Source organism: Thalassophryne amazonica, chromosome 2 (genome assembly GCF_902500255.1).
Source record: "Thalassophryne amazonica chromosome 2, fThaAma1.1, whole genome shotgun sequence".
In the NCBI taxonomy this organism is placed as follows: Eukaryota; Metazoa; Chordata; class Actinopteri; order Batrachoidiformes; family Batrachoididae; genus Thalassophryne; species Thalassophryne amazonica.
In genome coordinates, this window is record NC_047104.1 from 128,838,776 (window position 1) to 128,864,714 (window position 25,939).

The window sequence follows — 25,939 nt, forward strand, 5'->3', positions numbered from 1 at the left end:
GTCCCCCAAGGCTCCATCCTCGGCCCGACTCTTTTCCTCTGTATATGCTACCATTAGGGTCACTTTTTAAGAAATATAATCTTTGTTTTCATTGTTATGTCGATGACGTTCATATCTACCTGCCTTTAACATCAAAATCCAATGACTCCATACAGACATTGCTTGATTGTCTAAATGACATTAATTCCTGGATGACTGCAAACGTTTTGAATTTAAATAAAAACAAGACTGAAATCATAATATTTGGGAGTGGTCCATCAGCCTTTTCTATTGGTTTTCTGATGACCAAACATCTGGTCATCAGTGTAATATTTGATGACTGGCTGAAATTTGATCGTCGGTTTAGTTCAGTTGTGAAAAACAGCTTTTTTGTTTGAGGATTTTATCAAAAGTAAAAGGGTACCTGCCACGTGAAGATCTTGAGACTGTAATCCATGCTTTTATTAACACAGCTGGATTACTGTAACTCACTGCATTTTGTCCTGGACCAATCACCTGCACCTGGTACAAAATGCAGCTGCCTGTCTCCTTACTGGGAAACGCAAGCGTGACTACATATTCCCTGTCCTAGCATCGCTGCACTGGCTCTCGGTTGCTTTTAGAATAGACTTAAAAATTTTATTATTTGTTTTTAAAAATCTCATTGGCCTTGCCCCCCAGCACTTTACTGAGCTCCTCCGTGTCTACGCCCCTGCCAGAGCACTGAAATCCATGAATCAACTGCTGCTGCTGGTCACCTCAAAAATGAGGCTAAAAACTAAACATGACAGAGCCTTTGTGGCAGCGGCCCCTCGGCTCTGGAGCAACCTGCCCTGGCACATTCGCTCTGTGGGATTGGTCAAGGTTTTTAAATCTTCCCTGAAGACTCACCTCTTCTCCTTGGCTTTTAATCAAGTTTAAGTCGGCTTCTGGCAAAATTTTAATTGAATTTTAATTAATTTCAATCTATTTTATTTTATTTTATATAAGTGCTGTGTGAATCCTTGTCAGTTGATTGGTGCTTTGTATGTCACATGACATGGATTATTTGTCCCATTTGTGTTGCTTTGCATTTAGAGGTCAATTTGGTTCCCTTTAGAGTACAAATTTGGTTCCATACGTTTGGCACCATTGCACACACACGTGCGCATGCACACACCAAGCAAATCCACTGTGCTGTCTGGAGGCTGTTAGCAGGAAGTTAGAATAAAAGTTGGACTCATTTCTGACGTGATTTTTTTTTTCGCTGCACTGCGGATGTACAGTCTTTTTTTTTTTTTTTGAAGTATACACGCGCGCACAAGTGCCAACACGGTTGTGTGAGCGCGCACGCGCGGGACAACAATACAAGTGAGACGACGATTTGATTGAGCTAACTGACGGTGCTAATTCTTGTAACACACATACACATACACACACACAATCCACTCTGCTGTAAGCCGTCTGGATGCATGAAGAGCTGTTCAGATGAAAAGATGAAAAGCACAAACTACACAAAGACTTTTTTTATGGAAGTCTGAAGTCAGTGCACAGCATCACCGGACTACACGTCACAATTTGGACTTTAGCAGCAGTGGAACACCAAAATGTAAGTTCCTTTTCTGTTGTTTATAAATTAATATATATATATATATATATATATATATATATATATATATATATATATATATATATATATATATATAATTATTAATATTATTAATGTTGTGAAAGTGTCGTGACACGGACCCACAACAGGGGGCGTTAATGAACGGACAATGGATAAGCCAAAAGTAACAATTTAATGTTGTGAATCGCACAACGACGTACAGACAACAACAATATGGTGGACTGTCAATTATACACCAGGTGACGTGTGGGCAGGCTCGACGATAGAAGACGCCTGGCGAGAGAAGAGCCGGATCCCACACAGCTTCCACCACCAACGGAGCTGAAGAACACCGGAGCCGCCAAGCCCTGCGCCCCAGGTGGCCGCTGTCTTCAGCAGTCAGACCCGGTACTGCTGGCAGAGAACAGAGACAGTCCTGATGAGTGTGAGTTCGCACACTCAGTAATCCCACAGTCTGTATTCAGTAAGGAGGGAGAACCTCCACCTCCAATCACACACTCGTGCAGCTCCTGTCTAATCACTTATCTGGTTGGGGTGTGAAGCGAAGCCGTCGCTGATCACACCAAACGCCAATCCCACAGATAAGGACACCGTCACAGGAAAACGGCTGCAAAGAAGTTCAGACTGTTAGTCAGTGTTAAGTGCAGCAGAGAATATTACCTGAATGGTAGCTGATTTCTCAGCGAGGAGGTGGAGTTGCAGTCCATCTTTGTAGTGGTGGTGATGGGTGACAGCTGGGGTTGATAGGTGACAGCTGTCACTTCCAGCGGCTCCAACGCCCTCTCGTGCTTGGAGCCCGCACTCCAAGCAGGGCGCCATCTGGTGGTGGTGGGCCAGCAGTACCTCCTCTTCAGCGGCCCACACAACAATTAATTTAATTATTAATACATATTAATTATTAAAATATATAATTAATATAAAGTATAACAAGGATCTATTGTAGCCATTATATAAAACAAATAATGAATGTTTTTACATTCTTTTAATGGAACGAATATTTAATTTGGTGAATGGTATGTTCCAGCTTTCACCTCATGAAATATTCATACAATTGAACTCAAACATTCATTATTTCTATACTATTTTAATGCACTGTGTTGTGTGGTTTAGTATTATTTATTTATTGTAATTTCTGCATTTTGTTGATTATCTTGTTTTTAATGTGTACAGCACCAGTGGTGGGCATAGTTCTGCTAATCCACTAATTATCGAAGATAATGTTTACATTATCAAATTAGCTTTTCAGATAACTTTGAAAACCATCATCGGACCAATTATCTTCCGATAAGTTTTGGTCTGATAATTTTTTAGACCACTAACATATTTTTGCAGACATGATAAACAAAGCTTAACAGTTACAAACATTTATTAAGTCTAAAATCAGTTGAGTACTTACCTGCTAAATGTTTTGTAGTAGATGCGCAGTTCTATTCTCTGCAAACAGAGGAGCGCTGGTTCCGGAGGAAACCGCTCTATCCTCTGCAGGCAAAGGAGATCTAGTCACAGAAAAGGAAAAAAAACTCATTTCTTTTTACCCCATACTGATACGCTGGCAATATCACCCAAGTCATCCAGACTTGGTTGACTTGGACTTATGGTTACAATTTTAATCAAACTAATTTCGGACAAGTTATTTAAATTAACATCATGTCTGAAGTTTTATAAGTGAAGTGAAAATATCAGATATATGTTTTAGTTTTAAAGTAATGCACTAATTTTGGTGCATTATGGGTACCCTCAGTACATTCACAACAGAAGAAATGCATTTGAGACGCTGTGATCAGTAGAGGTGGGTGATACCAAGTATTTTGGTATTGATCCAATACCAAGTAAATACAGGCCTAGTATCGCCGATATTGATACCGAAACCGATACTTTTTCATATTTAAGCTTTATAGATCCAAAGGATCCAAAAGACCTAGGATAGAATTTCGCCAAACATTGTATGTGTACAGTAGTGTTCAGAATAATAGTAGTGCTATGGAACTAAAAAGATTAATCCAGGTTTTGAGTATATTTATTGTTGTTACATGGGAAACAAGGTACCAGTAGATTCAGTAGATTCTCACAAATCCAACAAGACCAAGCATTCATGATATGCACACACTTAAGGCTATGAAATTGGGCTATTAGTAAAAAAAAAAAGTAGAAAAGGGGGTGTTCACAATAATAGTAGCATCTGCTGTTGATGCTACAAACTCAAAACTATTATGCTCAAACTACTTTTTTAGCAATCCTGTGAATCACTAAAGTAGTATTTAGTTGTATAACCAGTTTTTCATGATTTCTTCACATCTGCGAGGCATTCATTTTGTTGGTTTGGATCCAAGATTTGGAACCAAGACACTACTGTATGAATACATTTTACCACATTGCAGTTGTTTTTTTTTTGTTTTGTTTTGTTTTTAATGAAAATTCAACCTATCATTCTTTTTGAGTTCTTCACATGTGGTGATACCTTATTTACACCAGGATGTTAATAAAATCAATGCTGGCTATTCTCAGAATAATGTACTTATATCCATAGTTTCAAATTGCATAAGTCAAATGGTGTCCACTTTACGGTCTTCTCAAAACATTAAAATTACTGCTCTGGATGCTCAGAATGCATCTGAGCTTATCTAGAAACCGTTGGCTTCTGGGGGCCTAAAGCGGACCCCAGACCCCCGGCCTATGGGAATCGGTCCTGCGGTCCTCGCACTTTGTCCCCCCAATTTCTAGTTCTAAATTGTGCCCTTGCCTTCAGGTACCTTTTGGCAAACTCCAGGTGGGCTGCTATGTGCCTTTTACTAAGGAGTGTCTTCCGTCTGGCCACTCTACCATACAGGCCTGATTGGTGGTTGTCCTTCTGGATGATTCTCCTCTCTCCAAAGAAGAATGTGGGAGCGCTGACAAAGTGAATGTTGAGTTCTTGGTCACCTCTCTGACTAAGGGCCTCCTTTCCCATTCGCTCAGTTTAGACAGGCAGCCTGCTCTATAGAAAGAGTGCTGGTAGATCCAAACTTCTTCCATTTGCAGATGATGGAGGCCACTGTGTTCATTTGGACTGTGAATACTTATGTACATGTAATTTCTTTTTTTATTATTATTGTAAATTTTACTAAATTTGCAAAAAAAAAAATTCACATTGTTATTATGGGGTATTGTGTGTAGACGTTTGAGGGAAAAATTAATTTCATCCATTTTGGATTAAGGCCATAATACCAAAAAAAGTAGAAAATGTGAAGTGCTGTGAATACTCGTACTTTCTGGATGCATACTAAACTTGTTCCGAGACTATTTTCAGTGCACGTTTGTGTGTGATGTTTAGTTGTTGGTGAAACTGGCTTTATAATGGGCTGTTTGGGTAGCCTGTAATATTTAATTCATAGACTATTCACATCAGATATACAGTACAAGAAGCAAGAACGCTAACAGTGATGTGTAAAAGTTGCCATAAGGCATAAATCAGTGTGATTAAACATGTCGCATTATTTTCTGTTGCTTTGCCTTTTGCCTGTTGTATTTTCTTCTGTTTCTGAGGGGCTCAATAGAAATAAGTCATTTGCTTTTTTGTGTTACCCTCAGCAAATTATGTATTTTATGGACATGTAACTTGTACAAAAGGAAAAGGTTTATGTTTAGACTGTATTTTACAATGTAATTATAGAAATTGCAGTTATGCTGAAAGCTCGCTCACCCTTTCCTAAGCGAGGATATTATTTAATTCTTGTTTTATTAACAGCATCCGCCACATAAAATATAATTTCTGCATCCAGAGGGACAAAGTGAAGAGGAAAGTTTAGACAATGCAGCTCATCCCACACTTCTCTATCATCAACCAAGCCCTGTAACTCACGTCCAGAAGTTTAAGCCCAGATACCCGACAGAGGAGTCTCATATCCACGGCTTGTGTCCGCAAACTTATCCAAAGTTCATGACCACTGGTGAAGATAGGAGCGCAAATCAACTGATAGGTTGAGAGCCTCACCTTCTGGTTTAGTTCCTTCTTCACCATGGTGGTCTGGTACAGCAAAAGTAAACCATCAATCGCTATCTATCGACCTCACTCTCCAACTTACCACCACTCATGAACAAGACCCTGAGATACTTAAACTCCAAGACCTGGGGCAATAACTCTCCCCTGACCCAAAGGGAACAATCCACCTTTTTCTGACAGAGAACCATGTTCTCAGATTTGGAGGTGCTTATTCTCATCCCAGTCACTTCACACTCATCCTTAAACCTGCTCAATGTGGACTGGAGGTCACTGCCTGATGAAGACAATAGAACCATGCCATCCACATAAAGCAGAGATGCAACTTTTAGGTCACCAAACTAAATCAAATCAAATCAATTTTATTTATATAGCGCCAAATCACAACAAACAGTTGCCCCAAGGCGCTTTACATTGTAAGACAAAGCCATACAATAATTACGGAAAAACCCCAACGGTCAAAACGACCCCCTGTGAGCAAGCACTTGGCGACAGTGGGAAGGAAAAACTCCCTTTTAACAGGAAGAAACCTCCAGCAGAACCAGGCTCAGGGAGGGGCAGTCTTCTGCTGGGACTGGTTGGGGCTGAGGGAGAAAACCAGGAAAAAGACATGCTGTGGAGGGGAGCAGAGATCAATCACTAATGATTAAATGCAGAGTGGTGCATACAGAGCAAAAACAGAAAGAAACACTCAGTGCATCATGGGAACCCCCCAGCAGTCTAAGTCTATAGCAGCATAACTAAGGGATGGTTCAGGGTCACCTGATCCAGCCCTAACTATGAGCTTTAGCAAAAAGGAAAGTTTTAAGCCTAATCTTAAAAGTAGAGAGGGTGTCTGTCTCCCTGATCCGAATTGGGAGCTGGTTCCACAGGAGAGGAGCCTGAAAGCTGAAGGCTCTGCCTCCCATTCTACTCTTACAAACCCTAGGAACTACAAGTAAGCCTGCAGTCTGAGAGCAAAGCGCTCTATTGGGGTGATATGGTACTATGAGGTCCCTAAGCTAAGATGGGACCTGATTATTCAAAACCTTATAAGTAAGAAGAAGAATTTTAAATTCTATTCTAGAATTAACAGGAAGCCAATGAAGAGAGGCCAATATGGGTGAGATATGCTCTCTCCTTCTAGTCCCTGTCAGTACTCTAGCTGCAGCATTTTGAATTAACTGAAGGCTTTTCAGGGAACTTTTAGGACAACCTGATAATAATGAATTACAATAGTCCAGCCTAGAGGAAATAAATGCATGAATTAGTTTTTCAGCAACACTCTGAGACAAGACCTTTCTAATTTTAGAGATATTGCGCAAATGCAAAAAAGCAGTCCTACATATTTGTTTAATATGTGCATTGAATGACATATCCTGATCAAAAATGACTCCAAGATTTCTCACAGTATTACTAGAGGTCAGGGTAATGCCATCCAGAGTAAGGATCTGGTTAGACACCATGTTTCTAAGATTTGTGGGGCCAAGTACAAATAGACCATTCCTCTGCAGATGATCAGTTAGCTGTTTTACAACTACCCTTTCAAGAATTTTTGAGAGAAAAGGAAGGTTGGAGATTGGCCTATAATTAGCTAACATAGCTGGGTCAAGTGATGGCTTTTTAAGTAATGGTTTAATTACTGCCACCTTAAAAGCCTGTGGTACATAGCCAACTAATAAAGATAGATTGATCATATTTAAGATCAAAGCATTAATTAATGGTAGAGCTTCCTTGAGCAGCCTGGTAGGAATGGGGTCTAATAGACATGTTGATGGTTTGGAGGAAGTAACTAATGAAAATAACTCAGACAGAACAATCGGAGAGAAAGAGTGTAACCAAATACCGGCATCACTGAAAGCAGCCAAAGAGAACGATATGTCTTTGGGATGGTTATGAGTAATTTTTTCTCTAATAGTTAAAATTTTATTAGCAAAGAAAGTCATGAAGTCATTACTAGTTAAAGTTAAAGGAATACTCAGCTCAATAGAGCTCTGACTCTTTGTCAGCCTGGCTACAGTGCTGAAAAGAAACCTGGGGTTGTTCTTATTTTCTTCAATTAGTGATGAGTAGTAAGATGTCCTAGCTTTACGGAGGGCTTTTTTATATAGAGCAACAGACTCTTTTTCCAGGCTAAGTGAAGATCTTCTAAATTAGTGAGACGCCATTTCCTCTCCAACTTACGGGTTATCTGCTTTAAGCTGCAAGTTTGTGAGTTATACCATGGAGTCAGGCACTTCTGATTTAAGGCTCTCTTTTTCAGAGGAGCTACAGCATCCAAAGTTGTCCTCAATGAGGATATAAAACTATTGACGAGATAATCTATCTCACTCACAGAGTTTAGGTAGCTACTCTGCCCTGTGTTGGTATATGGCATTGGAGAATATAAAGAAGGAATCATATCCTTAAATCTAGTTACAGCACTTTCTGAAAGACTCCTACTGTAATGAAACTTATTCCCCACTGCTGGGTAGTCCATCAGAGTAAATGTAAATGTTATTAAGAAATGATCAGACAGAAGGGGTTTTTCAGGGAATACTGTTAAATCTTCAATTTCCATACCATAAGTCAGAACAAGATCTAAGGTATGATTAAAGTGGTGGGGGGACTCATTTACATTTTGAGCAAAGCCAATCGAGTCTAACAATAGATTAAATACAGTGTTGAGGCTGTCATTCTCAGCATCTGTGTGGATGTTAAAATCGCCCACTATAATCTTATCTGAGATAAGCACTAAGTCAGACAAAAGGTCCGAAAATTCACAGAGAAACTCACAGTAACGACCAGGTGGACGATAGATAACAACAAATAAAACTGTTTTTTGGGACTTCCAATTTAGATGGACAAGACTAAGAGTCAAGCTTTCAAATGAATTAAAGCTCTGTCTGGGTTTTTGATTAATTAATAAGCTGGAGTGGAAGAGTCCTTGTGTCTTGGAGTGGTCTGCCTTGCCCCTGGCACAGGTGGTGCAGGCCTGGACATACTCCCGGACGTCGGCCTCCATGGACGCCCACCAGAAGCGCTGCCGGACAACTGCCACGGTCCTATGCACCCCTGGATGACAGGAGAGCTTGGACCCGTGACAGAAGTCCAAGACTGCAGCTCTGGCCTCTGGTGGGACGTATAAACGGTTCTTTGGTCCAGTTCCGGGGTCCGGGCTCCGTGCCAGGGCCTCCCGGACGGTCTTCTCCACGTCCCAGGTGAGGGTGGCCACGATAGTGGACTCCGGAATGATGGGCTCTGGTGGATCCGACTGCTCAGTCTTGACCTCATCTTCATGCACCCGGGACAAGGCATCCAATCTCTGGTTCTTGGTCCCGGGACGGTAGGTGATTCGGAAGTCAAAACGCCCGAAGAACAGTGACCAGCGGGCTTGCCTGGGGTTCAGCCGCTTGGCGGTCCTGATATACTCCAGGTTCCGATGGTCAGTGAAAACCATGAACGGCACAGACGCTCCCTCCAACAGGTGTCTCCACTCCTCAAGAGCCTCTTTCACCGCAAGGAGTTCTCGATTGCCGACGTCATAGTTCCGTTCAGCTGGGGTCAACCTGAGAGAAAAGTAGGCACACGGGTGAAGAACCTTATCGGTCTCTCCGCTCTGGGATAGCACGGCTCCTATCCCTGAGTCAGAGGAGTCCACTTCAACCACGAACTGGCGGCTAGGGTCGGGCTGCACCAGAACTGGTGCAGACGAGAACCGGCGTTTCAACTCCTTGAACGCGGCTTCGCACCGATCCGACCAGGTGAAGGGGACTTTTGGAGAGGTCAGGGCTGTCAGGGGGCTAACTACCTGACTGTAGCCCTTAATGAACCTCCTGTAGAAATTTGCGAAGCCGAGGAACTGTTGCAGCTTCCTACGGCTTGTTGGTTGGGGCCAATCTCTCACCGCCGCAACCTTGGCCGGATCAGGGGTGACGGAGTTGGAGGAGATGATGAACCCCAGGAAAGACAAAGAGGAGCGGTGAAACTCACACTTCTCACCCTTCACAAACAGCCGGTTCTCCAACAACCGCTGCAGGACCTGACGTACATGCTGGACATGAGTCTCAGGGTCCGGGGAAAAGATGAGTATGTCATCCAGATATACGAAGACGAATCAGTGCAGGACGTCCCGCAAGACGTCATTAACCAAAGCTTGGAACGTCGCGGGGGCGTTAGTGAGGCCGAAAGGCATGACCAGGTACTCAAAATGACCTAATGGGGTGTTAAATGCCGTTTTCCATTCGTCTCCCTTCCGGATCCGAACCAGGTGATACGCATTCCTAAGGTCCAGTTTGGTGAAAATTTGGGCTCCATGCAGGGGCGTGAACACTGAATCCAACAGGGGTAAAGGGTATCGATTACAGACCGTTATATCGTTCAGCCCCCTGTAATCAATGCATGGACGGAGTCCGTCATCTTTCTTGCCCACAAAAAAGAAACCTGCACCCATCGGGGAGGTGGAATTCCGGATCAGCCCGGCAGCTAATGAGTCCCGGATGTAGGTCTCCATTGATTCGCGCTCAGGACGTGAGAGGTTGTACAGCCTGCTGGACGGGTACTCAGCACCCGGGACCAAATCAATGGCACAATCGTACGGACGGTGCGGGGGAAGGGTGAGCGCCAGATCCTTGCTGAAGACGTCAGCAAGGTCATGGTACTCAATTGGCACCGCCGTCAGATTGGGAGGGACTTTAACCTCCTCATTAGCATTTACACCGGGAGGAACCGAGGATCCTAAACACTTCCGGTGGCAGGTTTCGCTCCACTGAGTCACAACCCCAGACGGCCAATCAATCCGGGGATTGTGTTTATTCATCCATGGGAAGCCCAAAATCACGCGGGAGGTAGAAGGAGTTACAAAAAACTCAATTTCCTCCCGGTGATTCCCAGACACTACCAGGGTTACAGGTAGTGTCTTGTGTGTGATAAAAGGGAGAAGAGTGCCATCTAGTGCTCGCACCTTCACTGGCGAAGAAAGCGCCACCAGAGGGAGCCCTACCTCCCTTGCCCATCTGCTATCCAGCAGATTCCCTTCTGACCCCGTGTCCACCAGTGCTGGGGCTTGAAGGGTTAAATCCCCGCTCAGGATTTTAACTGGGAGTTGTGTTGACAGATGTGTATGACCCACGTAAATGTTTTGACCCCCCCTCAGCCCAGTCTCTAAGGGCGGGCGTTTGTGTTTTGACCGTTTGAGGCAGTCTCTCTGCTGATGCTCACTCGAGCCACAGACAAAACACGCGGACCAGCCTCCTCTGTCTGAATGTGGCCCTGCTCGTGTCCCTAGCACCGTCAGCAGGGGGAGCTGTAGCCACACGGAACGCTGTGGCTGTGGAGCGTGGGGAAGACGGCTCTCTTTCGGACCCGGGAGGAAGAGGGATGGCTTGTGCCTGACCACACCCTTCGCGTCGCTCCCGTCGGCGTTCTTCTAACCGATTGTCCAATCGTATAACCAAATCGATAAGCTCAGCCAAATTCCGCGGTTCCTCCTTAGCCACCAGGTGCTCCTTCAGGACCGACGACAGTCCGTTTATGAAGGCGGCACGGAGCGCAGTCATATTCCAGCCGGATCTCGCAGCCGTGATGCGGAAGTCGACTGCATATTCGGCTGCGCTGCGGCGCCCCTGTCTCATTGACAGCAGCACGGTAGACGCGGTTTCGCCTCTGTTAGGGTGATCAAAAACAGTTCTGAGCTCCCTCACAAACCCAGTATAAGAGGCGAGGAGCCGTGAACTCTGTTCCCAAACCACTGTAGCCCAAGCGCGTGCCTCGCCTCGAAGCAAATTAATCACATAAGCCACCTTGCTGGCGTCAGACGCGTACATCACGGGACGTTGTGCAAAGACGAGCGAACACTGCATAAGAAAGTCCGCGCACGTCTCCACACAACCTCCGTACGGCTCTGGGGGGCTTATGTATGCTTCAGGGGATGGTGGGGGGGGGTCGTTGAATGACCAGTGGAATGTCTGTATTCGGCACCGGGTCGGCAGGAGGAGGAGCTGCAGCAGCGCCCTGAGTGCGCGCTTCCACCTGCGCGGTGAAAGCATCCATCCTGCGATTAAGGATGACGTTTTGCTCGGTTATCAGGTCCATCCGAGCGGTAAAGGCGGTGAGGATGTGCTGCAACTCACCAATCACGCCTCCAGCCGACGCCTGCACACCCTGCTCTTCCACTGGCTGTCCAACAGATGGTTGACGCCCCTCGGAATCCATGACGTTGGCCGAGATATCCTGTTGGGGAAAGTGTAGTGACACGGACCCACAACAGGGGGCGCAAATGAACGGTCAATAGATGAGCCAAAAGGTAACAATTTAATGTTGTGAATGTGCACAACGAATATACAGACAATCTCAGAATCTGATAGCAGTCAATACACAAAGGTGACGTGTGGGCAGGCTCGAGGATAGAAGACGTCTGTCCTGAGAAGAGCCGGAACCACACGATTTCCACCGCCACCGAACCTGGTGAATACTGGAGCCGCCAAGTCCCGAATTCCCAGGTGATCACCGTCCCCGACTGTCGGATCTGGTACTGCTGGCGAGGAGCAAAAACAGTGAGATGTGGGTGTGTGCACACCCAGTAACAAAAACAGTCAGAAGGTGGAAAGTCACCTCCACCTTTAATCACACACTCGTGCATCTCCTGTTAACCACTTATCTGGTTGGGGTGTGAAGCGAAGCCGTCGCTGATCACACCAAAACGCCAATCCCACAGATAAGGCAACACCCACAGGAAAACGGCTGCAAAGAAGTTCAGACTATAAAGTCAGTGTTAAGTTCAGATACAGCAGAGAATATTACCTTCACAGGTAGATGATATCTCGGCAGCGAGGTGGAGATGACATCCGGCTTTTATGGAGTGATGAAATGATGGGTGACAGCTGTCATGAGTTGATGTGTGACAGCTGTCACTCCCGGTTGTGTCCGTGGCGGCAGCGCCCTCTCGTGCCTGAAGCCCGCACTTCAGGCAGGGTGCCCTCGGGTGGTGGGCCAGCAGTACCTCCTCTTCTGGCGGCCCACACAACACTGGGAGCAGGCACCATCTCTACGGGGATGGGGTAATGAGGGGATGGCAGGGGGAGAGAAGCTGCAGAGAGGTGTGTAAGACTACAACTCTGCTTCCTGGTCCCAACCCTGGATAGTCACAGTTTGGAGGATTTAAAAAAATTGGCCAGATTTCTAGAAATGAGAGCTGCTCCATCCAAAGTGGGATGGATGCCGTCTCTTCTAACCAGGTTTTCCCCAGAAGCTTTGCTAATTATCTATGAAGCCCACCTCATTTTTTGGACACCACTCAGACAGCCAGCAGTTCAGGGAGAACATGCGGCTAAACATGTCACTTCCGGTCCGACTAGACATTGTCTGGTCCCTGACTGTGCCTTGAAATCCCATCCATGAACATCACAAACAGGATTGTGACAAGGGGCAGCATTGGCAGAGTCCAACACCCAGGAACAGGTCCAATGTTATGCAAAGAACTGTTTATATATATATATATATATATAAACTTCTCCTTTGCTGAGATAATCCATCCCACCTCACAGGTGTGCCATACCAAGATGCTGATTAGACACCATGATTAGTGCACAGGTGTGCCTTAGACTGCCCACAATAAAAGGCCACTCTCGTTTTATCACACAGCACAATGCCACAGATGTCTCAAGATTTGAGGGAGTGTACAATTGGCATGCTGATAGCAGGAATGTCAACCAGAGCTGTTGCTCGTGTATTGAATGTTCATTTCTCTACCATAAGCCATCTCCAAAGGCGTTTCAGAGAATTTGGCAGTACATCCAACCAGCCTCACAACCGTAGATCACGTGTAACCACACCAGGACCTCCACATCCAGCATGTTCACCTCCAAGATCAGCCACTCGGACAGCTGCTGAAACAATCGGTTTGCATAACCAAAGAATTTCTGCACAAACTGTCAGAAACCGTCTCAGGGAAGCTCATATGCATGCTCGTCGTCCTCATTGGGGTCTCGACCTGACTCCAGTTCATTGTCGTAACCGACTTGAGTGGGCAAATGCTCACATTCGCTGGCGTTTGGCACATTGGAGAGGTGTTCTCTTCACGGATGAATCCCGGTTCACACTGTCCAGGGCAGATGGCAGACAGCGTGTGTGGCGTCGTGTGGGTGAGCGGTTTTCTGATGTCAATGTTGTGGATCGAGTGGCCCATAGTGGCAGTGGGGTTATGGTATGGGCAGGCGTCTGTTATGGACGAAGAACACAGGTGCATTTTATTGATGGCATTTTGAATGCACAGAGATACCGTGACGAGATCCTGAGGCCCATTGTTGTGCCATACATCCAAGAACATCACCTCATGTTGCAGCAGGATAATGCACGGCCCCATGTTGCAAGGATCTGTACACAATTTTTGGAAGCTGAAAATGTCCCAGTTCTTGCATGGCCGGCATACTCACCGGACATGTCACCCATTGAGCATGTTTGGGATGCTCTGGACCAGCATATACGACAGCGTGTACCAGTTCCTGCCAATATCCCGCAACTTCGCACAGCCATTGAAGAGGAGTGGACCAACATTCCACAGGCCACAATTGACAACCTGATCAACTCTATGCGAAGGAGATGTGTTGCACTGCATGAGGCAAATGGTGGTCACACCAGATACTGACTGGTATCCCCCCCCCCCCCCAATAAAACAAAACTGCACCTTTCAGAGTGGCCTTTTATTGTGGGCAGTCTAAGGCACACCTGTGCACTAATCATGGTGTCTAATCAGCATCTTGGTATGGCACACCTGTGAGGTGGGATGGATTATCTCAGCAAAGGAGAAGTGCTCACTATCACAGATTTAGACTGGTTTGTGAACAATATTTGAGGGAAATGGTGATATTGTGTATGTGGAAAAAGTTTTAGATCTTTGAGTTCATCTCATACAAAATGGGAGCAAAACAAAAAGTGTTGCGTTTATATTTTGTTGAGTGTATATATATATATACATATATATATATACATATATATATATATATATATATATATATATATATATATATATATATATATATATATATATATATATATATACATATATATATATATATATATATATATATATATATATAAGTCTAACCTTACCGACCCCTAGAGCAAGCACACGGGTGTCAGTGGTAAGGAAAAACTCCCTCAGATGAAGAAACCTCAAGCAGACCAGACTCAGAGGGGTGGACCACAGCTTAGGCCATTGTAACAGTTACAAGTTTTTTACAAAGATTTTACAAAGCTGAAGAAACAGGAAAAAGAAAAAGTCAGATTAAAGTACTCATTTACTCTTAGTGTTTTTATTTTTAATAAATTTGCAAAAATGTAAAAAAAAAAATCATATTGTCATTATGGGGATATTGTGTGTAGACTTTTGAGGAGAAAAATGAATTTCATCCATTTTGGAATAAGGCTGTAACATTAAAAAAATTTGGAAAAAGTGAAGCGCCGTGAATACTTTCTGGATGCACAGCACATTGCTACATTCATCTTTCCCTTAGTCCTGACTAGTTTCCCAGTTCCTGTTGCTGAAAAGCGAGGATGTTATTTAATTCTTGTTTTATTATTTAGTATAAAAAATATATATTTTTTTATTATTATTTATTAGAGAGAGAGAGAGAGAGAGAGAGAGAGAGAGAGAGAGAGAGAGAGAGATGTTGCCTGTAACACAGCCTGAAGTCAGATTCCATCAAAGTGACATGACAAAAAAATTGTAACACGGTGGGGGGTAGCTTAGGTTGGTTGCTGTCGGGGGGGGAGGGGGGGTTATGGAAGTAGGTGTGTGTGTGTGTGTGTGTGTGTGTGTGTGTGTGTGTGTGTGTGTGTGTGTGTGTGTGTGTGTGTGTGTGTGTGTGTGTGTGTGGCAATACCATCTGCAAACATCATAGCCCATGTAGACTCATGTCTGATGTCCGTCAACCATCATTTTGAATAAGACAGGGCTCAGAGTTGATCCTTGATGTAATCCTACGTCCACCTTGAATACATTTGTCATTCCAACTGCACATCTCACTGTTGTCACACTGTCCTTGCACATATCCTGCACCACCCTCACATACTTCTCTGCCACTCCAAACTTCCTCATACAATACCATAACTCTTCCCTTGACACAAGTACATTTCATCTCCACTCCTCAGGCATACTGTCACTTTTCCAAGATTTTATTAAACAATTGGGTTACAAACTCCACTGCCATCTCTCCTAAACACTTCCATGCTTCCACTGGAATGTCATCTGGACCAACTGCCTTTCCTTCATCCTCTTCATAGGTTTCCTCACTCCGTCATAACTAATCCGTTACAATTCCTGATTTACTCTCTCATCATAATCCAGCCTCATTTTCTTCATTCATCAGATTCTCAGAATATTCCCTCTACCTTCTCAACACACTCTCCTCACTTGTCAGCACATTACCATCTGCATCTTTTAACACCCCAACCTGTCACACATCCTTTCCAGCTCGGTCCCTTTGTCTGGCCAATCAGTACAAGTCCTTTTCTCCTTCCTTAGTATTTAACTCCTTGTACAGATTGCTATATGTCTTTAGCCTTTGCCACTTCTCTTTTCACCTTACACCGCATCTTTTTGTATTCCTGTCAAAAACATGTTATTTTGCTGTAGGGGTTTTTAAGGTTCGACCTTACTCGTGTGAAGCACCTCTAGGCAGCTTTGTTGTGATTTTGGTGCTGTTGTATAAATGAAATAAATTGAAATTGAAACTAATTTCTTCATCTCTCTAACTATTCCAATTCTTGTTTTTCCAACTTCTTTCTCCTTATGCACTCCTGAACACTTTCATTCCACCACCAAGTCTCCTTGTCTTCCTTCCACTGTCCAGATGTCACACCCAGTACCTTCCTAGCTTTCTTCCTCACCACATCTGCTGTACTTTTCCAGTTTTCCAAAATCTTTTCACCTCCATTGAGTGCCTGTGTCATCTCCTCCATTACCTCCTGTTCTGTAGACAGAACACAAACATAGTATGTGAAAATCCAGCCTTAGCAATCACACTACTTGTGTAAAGCAACAGGTCTAACTGAATCACACCGGAGGCCACCTCTTCAAGTGGGCTAAAGCACAGTTAAGTGTACTGTGCCCAGGCATGGTAGGACCATTCACACTAGTCATACAAACTGAACTTTGGGGGTCAAACAGGCTTGGGAATGGTACATTACAGATTGGGTCCCGTGAGTACGCCTTTGCAAGTAGTTCTACTGTTGAATCTGCGATGTGATAACTACGCCTAGTGTTGTGTGGGCTGCCAGAAGAGGAGGTACTGCTGGCCCACCACCAGAGGGCGCCCTGCCTGAAGTGCGGGCTTCAGGCACGAGAGGGCGCTGCCGCCATGGACACAGCCGGGGGTGACAGCTGTCGCTCATTACCTCTTGACAGCTGTCACCCATCTACTCAACATCATCTCACTCCATAAAGACCAGACGTCATCTCCACCTCGTTACCGAGATATCATACTTCATTGGAGGTAATATCCTCAGCCGTTTTTGTGATTGCAATATTTGTATATTGTATATTGTGAGTGTGCAGGACTACCAGTACCTCCGTCGGTGAAAGGTGTGAGAGCGCTGAAGGCACTCTTTTCCCCTGAGGAATCTACAGTACTCTGCAATTTTTGTGTGAGAGGTGGAGGTGGCATTCCCACCATCGTTGTTACTGGGTGTACACACACCCACACTTGACTGTCTTTGTTCTTCGCCAGCAGTACCAGATCCGACAGTCGGGGACGGTGATCACCTGGGAATTCGGGACTTGGCGGCTCCAGTATTCACCAGGTTCTGGGGCGGCGGAAATCGTGTGGTTCCGGCTCTTCTTGGGACAGACGTCTTCTATCCTCGAGCCTGCCCACACGTCACCTTTGTGTATTGACTGTTATGATATTCTGAGATTGTCTGTATGTTCGTTGTGCACATTCACAACATTAAATTGTTATATTTTGGCTCATCTATTGACCGTTCATTTGCGCCCCCTGTTGTGGGTCCGTGTCACTACACTTTCCCAACACCTAGCCAGACAAAGTACCATGCAGGCTACGATTTACTCTAGGTTACATTACTTGTAGCTTGTCTGAACTGATTCAGTGGAAGTTAACAAGGTAACAGTTCCTATTAGAATTTTTGCGCTGCTCAGCATACTTTGTATCCAGAGGTATATTGGTTTGCATTTATTCTTTATGATTTGTGGAAATCGATAATGAATTGAATTAGTCTGCCTATGCCATGCTCATCTGTATACTGTATACAGTGCCTTACAATTTTTTTATTTTATTTATTTATTTATTTATTTGCTATTTTGTATAATATCGTTGTGGCTTGTAAAGGAGTGTATGTAAAGTACTATAAATTGTTTTGTTTTTGTAAGATGCCTTTTTCTGCAAAGACATTTACGCAGGAGGTGTGATGCATAAAATATAAACAAGAATAGGAATACGGTTGATTTTTAATATAGATCTCTAACATGGACGGACAAACAAAGGATGGACAGATAGAGTTGTGACTTTGAAATTTGTGTATGTGAAGGCCACAGAGACACTGGAGAACATTTATAAAATTTTATGTAGAGTGTGTCTTTGATTTTATTTATTTATTTCAAACAGCTGTAGCCTGACAGGAAAAATGTTGTGAAACATTATACAGAAGAAATAAAGAGATGGAGACGAACACATGGGGAAAGGCAGAGTGAAAGTGTTAGAGCAGGGGTGGCCAAGTTCAGTCCTCGAGATCTACCTTCCTGACACTCTTGTCTCCCTGTTCCAACACACCTGAATCCAATGAAAGACTCATTAGCAGACTTTTAATGAGTCTTTCATTGGATTCAGGTGTGTTGGAGCAGGGAGACAAGAGTGTCAGGAAGGTAGATCTCGAGGACTGAACTTGGCCACCCCGTGTTAGAGGCTTAATGTTTGAGGCTTAATGTTTGAGGTCACATGTGAGGTCAGGAGAGAAGGCCACCTTCATCCCAGAGGGTTTTTAGGTGCCTCTTCAACCCAACTGAGAACCACTGGGCGCTTCTCTTTGCATGTAAATGAGACAGGAACAAATGTCCTGTCACTTCTGGGACTCCATGTCCCAAATTGCTCAACACTCCTCTTGTCAACCCCCACTCCAGCTGCTTCAAAAGCCCTCAACCCCTCCTGCACCTTCCGCACTCCTTTTCTCCCTCTTATGTTCTTTAAATGAGCTTCCCAACTCCACTTCTTTCTCACAATTCAATTTTACAAGGCCATTATCTCGGGTGTAATGTGGAGGTTAAATATATCGGGGCAGACGTTATGTGAAAATAATTAGTGCTAATGAATAATGCACTCATTCAGCTGATGAAGGATGGTTGTCAGAGTAATGGAGTGCGAAGGAGGGGACCCTCTGACAAATGAAATTAAAATATTTAAACACTGTTTTACGATATTACCGGGCCCTCACACTATTTCCCCATTAACTCTGTGCTGCACGGAATGCGCGTTGGCCGATGGTTACCCATTACTCACTGACAACATCTATCTGAGCACAGACGGAGCTCAGGTACGAGCAGTGAATGCCGCATACTTTTACAGGCGGTCTTTGTTACAATGGCCAATCATTGTTGCCCCACCAGTTACTTTGAGGACATCAAGCAGGCCAGTTCTATTGACAGCATGTCTGCCAGATTATGTTTCATTGCCTTTGTTTATTGTCTCTCATTCAGCCACTTACAATCTCATTCTGCACCCATCATTCTGAAAATGAAGAATGTAGGTTTTAAATTGCCAGGTTTACATGCCATCCCAGCCAATTGGCCTTCCTTAAAATCAATATCTTGAACAAAGCGTTCTGTGATTGATGAATGGTAAAACATCAGCTCCATTTTATTAGACATGATGGTTAGAGAAGGTGAGACTGAAGTGTTTTTGACAGGATGAAGGGTCTCATTTTTACTAGGGGCTGACTGTGAGTGGTGGTGGGGGGGTACAAGTAATATCATGATGTTCACCAAGAAGGTTAAAGTTACAGGTTAATGAGCAAATTGGCATTAAAGCTTAATTTTTGGTGTGGATTTGAAGCTATTAAATTTTGATGCTGGTCTGAATCAAGTGACATAACAGGGAATTAGAAAAAAAAATAGCTATTTCCTATACATTGAATGATAAGGTCTCAATTCTAAATGGGCAAATGAAAATAGTATAAATTAAACTGACATTAGTTTGTTAGTTTAGACAGTTTCTCAGAACTTCATGTTTTATTTTGAGTCCCTTGCAATGAATATCAAAACTCTAGAACCCAGAAATATTGCCAGAAGTTGGGTCAGTCCATCTCAAATCACCCAATTTTGGAAAAACTTCCAAGTTCACCCTCTCCGATTCTTATGAAAAAATTCACAGGTGGTCCTATACCAGAGATATGTAAAACCCCAAAATATTAGGTCTGTATCTCAAATAGTGTTGAAGGCACAGCCCCTGGAAATTTTAGTTATTTGAATTTTACCAAACAAGGCTCTCTGTGCACTTTCCAACATGAATATCTCCAATTAAATGGCATGCACAGCTTTGAAAGTAAGTGTCTAGGGCTACCTTTTCCTATAGAATTCAAAAATCCTGTCAGATTTTGTATATCTTGTACCCATTTTCCTTCACAAGGCTCCAAAAAAATTCTACTACCTTCAAGTGCTTATTACTCAAAATTATGCTAGATAAAGCAATTTTTTTTTCTCTCCTATTAGTTTGACATATTAGATCACATCCATAAGAAAACCAAAGTTATTGCTAGTTCAAGAGTGACAGAACAATTTTTACTAATATGCTCGTTTTTTAATTTTTAAAAAAAATTGCCTGTTTTCACATCCTCATTTGGCCATGTGGCCATTTGAATAACAGTTTCATCTTTTCGCAATGTGTTCTTACATATCTGAATATGATATAATCAAAAAATTGTGTTGTTACTGGCCTTCCTGTTGGAGTTATGATTTTTTCAATATAAGGTACTCGTAAATGTTAATGCAAGTAAAATTATTAAATTAAATTATTTTTTAAAGTTAAATTCAAGTTGCACAGCTACCAAATAGACTTCTAACAGCAATTAACAAGTTTTATCTTAGATGCAAACAATGAAAAAGCAACAACCTTTTTACAGATCAGAAAATTTATTAAATTTAATAGGTTACAAATGCCACAGTTGACAAACAATAATTACTGTTATTTGTTTCTTATAGATGTTCTTGGATCTGCACAAGAACGCTGGCGACCCTCAAAACATGTCAGAAATAATTGGTCATGATGGAAACATACATTGTCCTTCTCATTCAATGAAATTCCTGATCTCCATGTAATTAAAGCCTTACTCTCATCAGAGAAAGAACTAAATTTCAAAAATCCTTGTTGCCTTGAATAACTCGTTTTATGACATGTATCATCCAGTGCAATTCCAAGTTGACACTTAGACAAATCAGTTGTATCCATCTTAATAGTTATTATTAATAGAGTTATTATGATCACACCAGATTAGCTGGCTTATATAGGGGACACAACTTATGCAATACTTTGGACATGTACAGACATGAGTAGATCACTTCATTAATTATGGTTTAATATGCTCAACAAAAAATATAAACGCAACACTTTTGGTTTTGCTCCCATTTTGTATGAGATGAACTGGTTGACATTCCTGCTGTCAGCATGCCAATTGCACGCTCCCTCAAATCTTGCAACATCTGTGGCATTGTGCTGTGTGACAAAACTGCACCTTTCAGAGTGGCCTTTTATTGTGGGCAGTCTAAGGCACACCTGTGCACTAATCATGGTGTCTAATCAGCATCTTGGTATGGCACACCTGTGAGGTGGGATGGATTATCTCAGCAAAGAAGTGCTCACTATCACAGATTTAGACTGGTTTGTGAACAATATTTGAGGGAAATGGTGATATTGTGTATGTGGAAAAAGTTTTAGATCTTTGAGTTCATCTCATACAAAATGGGAGCAAAACCAAAAGTGTTGCGTTTATATTTTTGTTGAGTGTACTTACCTAAGATCATGTACTTTTTGCCGACATCAGATGAAATAAGACAAGTACTGACATGTATCATTGACTTTGGACATGCACAGAAAAGCCTGACAAGGTATATTCTTCAAGTTCAAGTATGATTACAACATATGCAATAAGACAAGTACTGACATGTATTGATCACTCAGTGACATCTGACCAAAAGCAAGTGAAAAGCTCAACTTCTAGATATTTTACATAATCATAAATATTTACATTGCATAATCATTAAATACAAATCATTGTTTTAGCCATCCATGACTTTTTATTCAATACATGTGAACTAGGGTGGTTCAAAAAAATAAAAGTTGGAAATTCATTACTCTCACCCCTTCATTTTATGATGCTTTGGGAAAAAAGAAAGCTTGCCAAATATTTTTGTCATACATTAATATTTAGAGGTAGCACATCATAGCTGAAGGTTGTAAATATATCAATTATCACTGCCCGAGTGCCCGTGCAATAGGTTATCCATTATCCAGTATCTAATCACATCACTTATAAAGAGGATAGAAGTTAACCACCTGAGTGTAACTAAAGTATAATTTTATATTCAATTTAAAACTATACCTGGGTTTAAATATTTCTCACAAACAACATACTTTCAAAAATGTTATTTTAGGCTACAAGCTGAAAATTTTGCTTCAATTCACAGCTTCTTTTCTTTCAGATCTTTGGTGATGGTGAATCTAACATGAGATAAATGTAAAAAGAGACACTTGCTGACTTAACATGCTTAACCATTAACTGGAAACTTCAGTAAAACATGTCAGCTACTAGAAGTAGAACATTTGTATACCTTATTGGTTCCACCGACTGAAATAAAGGGAAACAAATTGCCCTCAAATGGGCAAATACTCAAGGTATTTTTCTTCAAACACACTGATTTGAAGAAAACTGTCCATGATGCTGCTGTGACCTCTATAGACATGGCAATTCCTTTTTGGGAGAGAGCTAGAATCCCACTGAGGGCAAAGCAGCATCTGATCACAAAGTTAGAAAAGGTGTTCGGAAAATGGAAAACATTGAAAAAGACCAAGAATCGCAATACAGACAAGCAGAAGAAAGATGAAACAGTGTTTTGTGAATCTTTGGAGGACTTGTTTGACATGGCACATCAGGATGTCCTAACAATGATAAAGTTTGAAGATGACAGACAGTTCCTACTTGCTCAGCGAGAGAAAGGTAGAGGATGCATGACAGGTGTAGATAAAATACAAACTGCCAAAGAACAAAGAGCAGAAAAAAGGAAAGCTGCAGACGCAAAATACAAAGAGAAACTGGAGGAGCCTGGACCATCTAATGTCTCACTACCGGACACTGTCTCCAGCCAGAGTGAACACAGAAAGTCCAGATGAAGAATTTGTTATGCCAGTGCCACAAAAAGCCAGTAAAATTAAAGCTGTTGTAACACCAGGACTTGCAGCAGCATTGGATAGGACCAAAACAACAGACAGAAGTGCCGCCTATATTCTGACTGAAACGGCAGCAAGTCTTGGTCATGATGCAAGCAACTTAAATATCATTATCATGTAAAGGATGTTCTCTTATGTTACACAGCTGTATAATTGGTTCTTGTGCTGATTCATACATTTTTGAATATTAAGTACTGCAAGGCATAAAGAATATTATTGTTTGGAGCTAGATCAAAATATATGTGGAAATATATAAAGCATAGACTTATTTAAATTTATTAATAATGAAACAGTATTTCATCAATAAAATGAAAATGCAATGTTTGATTGTTACAAAATCTTCGCTACCCCAATATGTAGGTATGCATGATACATGTACGAGAAGAACTGCATCTCACAATTCATGTTTTAGTGTTAACTATTTTATGGGATATGAAAAGATTTGATTTTCCAATGTATTGCCATAATTTCTGTCCTGACATATCAATATTAAACTGACAGAAATATTTTGGAAATATCTGGAAATGACCATACTATATGACAAAGTTATTGCCAGCAAAACCTTTAAGGGCTGTGTGCTACCAGTAAAAATTATTAGAGTTTTATGAAATTGTACATGATGTGTTTTTATGTTAGGTACAACAAATTTAGAGGGTGAGACTTGACATTTTTTGAAAAAAAAGTTTGACCATTTTTATGGACCACCCTAATGTGAACCAAGGATATGATGCTAATAATAAAGTCACAATAGCAACCATTGCATTAAATTGCTCTTCAAAAATTGAATGCAAAGTACATATACAATAATTCTCACTGTATAATCCAGCCTGACAACTATAACGCCTGAATTTATATATACACACAAAAAAAAATAATAACTCCAACAGGAAGGCCAGTAACAACACATTTTTTTTTTTTTTTTTTTTTTGGTTATATCATATTCGGATATATAAGAACTCATTGTGAAAACATGAAACTGTTATTCAAATGGCCACATGGCCAAATGAGGTTGTAAAAACAAGCAATTTTTTTTTTTAAATTAAAAAACAACCATATTAATAAAAATTGTTCTGTCACTCCTGAAATAGCAATAACTTTGGTTTTCTTGTGTATGTGGTCTAATATGTCAAATTAATAGGAGAAAAATCTTTGCTTTATCTAGCATACTTTTTGAGTAATAAGCACTTAAAGATGGACTGACCCAGTTGGGTTCTGCTGATGTTCTGTCAGACCTTCATAGCATCTATGCTCTGCTTGCTGATGAGTGTGAGGAGGGGAGGGAGGAGGGGGAGGTTTCTGAACTGAGGCCGAGCTGTTTGAGAGAGGTCTCTTCCGCAGTTGAGGAGCAGGGTTCTAGCCATGGTGGGCAACAAATTTCCGCCCGGCTCTCGGGTTCAAATTGGCTGTGCTACTGAGCATGGATTTTCTGAAAAATGAACTGAATTGTAAATGTGTGATGAAAAATCAGCCACTACAGTGTCCTGTGAGGCTGTGAAACACTGAGCTCAGAGCGCAGCTGAACAGAGTTTCTATCCACTGAATGGGGGAAAAAACTCCATCAAAATCCTTCAGTATTAACCCAAAGTTCCTTCTGTGCTCGTAGCTGATGATACATTTAGAAATTTATGGTTTATTTTTCAGTTGAAAGGCTTTGTGTTTCCAAAAAGTTCCAAGTTTGCTCTTAGCAGCAAAACGGTGAGAGGGAGAAAGAGAGAGAGATAAAGAGAGAGAGAGAGAGAGAGAGAGAGAGAGTAGTTTTTTATTGGAACTGTTTCAAAACTGTTTACTGTTTACACATATGATCCCATGATCATTTGTGGAACAGCAACATTAGTGCTACACGCTCATTAATCATAACAATCATAAACTGGAAAGTGTGAAAAACTGATTCAGAAAGTTTTTCATCTTTAAAACAGCAGGTTTGACAATCAAATCAGTCCAGGTTCAGCTTTTGTTCAAACAAGACAATTAGACAGACAAGACAAACAACATTTTTTAAGTAATGCAATCCCACTCAAAAATGTTGAAAAAAAAGTCAAGATGAAAAACTCTGCCTCCTCCACTGGATTAAATGTACTGTGCAAATAATTTGTTTTTAACCTTGACGTTATTTATTTTATTAACTTAAACTTTGACAGAAACAGAAAAAGAACTTTGATATTACAAATATTACAACATAAATTTATTTTATTTTTTTTTTGTCTATTTTTCTTGCTTTCAATGCATCTAAACCCACTAAAAATTTGTTAAAATAGGGCTTGCCAATAATGTTTTAGAGGCATAAAACCCTATAGCTTCAGGGGGCCTTGCCCCCTGGACCGCACCAGGGCTAGAGCTCAAATTTCAGGTCTTCTTTTTAAGAAAATCCTCCTCTATACCACTTCATCATGAAGCAGTATAACTGGGGATACAAAATATCCTTATATAAAGTCAACATCAATGATGATAATAATAATATTAAAGCAAAAAGAGCTCTGGTGTCGAAATAATATCGGTATCTGTAGCTATCCAAATTCAGGTATAGATTGGATTGGAAGTGAAAAAAATGTGGATCGGTGCATCCCTTCCTCAAACTTGGTAGCCTACACTAGTAACCAGCATAGAGTGTTTAAGAGAGCAAACACTAATTCCTGTATTTTTTTTTTTTTTTTTTGGCATAGTAAGTATGTAAGTACGGCCATACAAATATGAACATTTCATTCTAACACATCAGTTTATTGCAGGTTTAATGTTTAACAGATAGTTATGAATGCAATATTCCATTTCCATTTCAGCTACTAAATGCCCTAAACACTACACACTGTAGTTTTAAGAAATTAAAAATTAAAATAAACTTTTACCACAACATACATGTCCAGGACCTGTTCAAAATGAGGGATTCCAGTTAGAATTTGCGAGAAGCATAATTATTATTTCAGACATCAAATATTTGACTACCGTAAAAAGTCATTGTGTTTCTGTTAAATGTGT

The 25,939-nt window shown here is 41.8% G+C and overlaps 1 long non-coding RNA gene across 1 annotated transcript in view; it reads left to right on the top strand.

The window, feature by feature from the left end:
* The window catches only part of LOC117530119, a 76,023-nt gene that overhangs the window by 49,104 nt on the left and 980 nt on the right, over positions 1-25,939 (top strand). The gene's annotated exons all lie outside the window — the stretch shown is intronic.